Genomic DNA, 1533 nt, shown 5'->3' on the forward strand with positions numbered 1-1533 from the left:
CACGTAACTGTGTGTCAATTACTTAACCTCTCTTGCACCTCTGTTTCTTCTTTATATTAGGGATCACCACAAGTCTACTGTGCAGGTTAAATGTGTTATTTAGAAAACATTTAGAACAATGCCTGCCACAAGGAAACACTACCAATGCAATTAAAAATAATCAAAAAGCAGCTATTGATTTGGTAAACTAGTCATTCTAAAATTTTTAGCCCTGGGACTTCCCTGGTGGTCCAGTGGTTAAGAATTCCGCCTTCCTTGGGGACTTCCCTGGCGGTCCAGTGATTAAGACTTTGCTTTCCAATGCAGGGGACGTGGGTTTGATCCCTGGTCGGGGAACTAAAATCCCACATGCTGCGGGGCAACTAAGCCTGCATGCTCCAGAGCCCGCGCGTCACAACCAGAAAGAAGCCTGCATGCCACAACGAAAATCCTGCACGTCCGCAACTAAGACCCAATGCAACCAGATAAATATTTTTAAAAATAAATAAATAAAAACAAAAATTTTAGCCCTGTTATCTCAAATGTATTGCCCCAGCCTTATTTTACTACACCACAGATCCAGGGTTGTTTTATCCACTTTTCCTTACTATTCTTCTCTTAGTATTACATTTTCACTCCTGCTCCTAGATTTTACTACTTCTTGTACCTGTAACACTTGCCATGGTCTGGCTTGCCTTGGGTATAGGTGTCTGCATCTGCATCTTGTGGGGTCTCCAACGTTTAAGACTCCTGTGGACTACTTCAGGATCACCTGGGGAGCCCAGGAGGCTCATCAGTAGGCCTGGGGCTGACCTGGAGATGTGACTTTTCTCATTTCCTCAGGTGATCCAGCTGTGCATTCAGATCTCTGCAAAATTTTGAGTTTCCAGAAGACAAGGGCATAAGTTCTAACCATTTTTCTGTTCCTTTACAATGCCTTAATTTGTGCCAGCACTCAATAAGTGTTTTGGGGTTTTTTTGGTTTTGTTTTTTGTTTTTGCCAATATATGGTTTTTGAAAGAAAGTTGTCCTTATCTGAGGATGACATAGGCCTGGGGGCTTCATGACTGTCAAGTGTGTATATGCAAGAAAAGCAAAGGAACAAACACATAGCTGAGGAGCAATTCTATCCTTTCAGCAGTCCAGAAATCTGCCAGTGGCAAAACCACTACAGATTGTTACTGCCATTATGTTGCTCACGATTTGTAAAACTGAGGTTGAACTGTAATCACTACTCTGGAAGCTGCTCCTCTATGAAGCAACCACCATAAAGATGGTCTATTCGGTTGGACAGTATTTAGTTTGCCAGGGCTGTCACAACAAAGTACCACAGACAGGGGGCGGGGGGGAGGGTGCTTAAACAAGAGAAATTAATTTTCTCACAGTTCTGGAGGCCAGAAGTCCGAGGTCAAGGGGTCAGCAGAGTTGTTTCTTCCGAGGCCTCTCTCCTTGGCTTGCACATAGCAATCTTCTTCCTGCGTCTTCACGTGATCTTCCTCCTGGGTCTCTGTTCAAATTTCCTCTTCTATAAGGAGACCAGTCATACAGGATTAA

This window comes from Aethalodelphis obliquidens, unplaced genomic scaffold (genome assembly GCF_003676395.1).
Source record: "Aethalodelphis obliquidens isolate GAN/ISIS:26980383/991018 unplaced genomic scaffold, ASM367639v1 scaffold8, whole genome shotgun sequence".
Classification (NCBI taxonomy): Eukaryota; Metazoa; Chordata; class Mammalia; order Artiodactyla; family Delphinidae; genus Aethalodelphis; species Aethalodelphis obliquidens.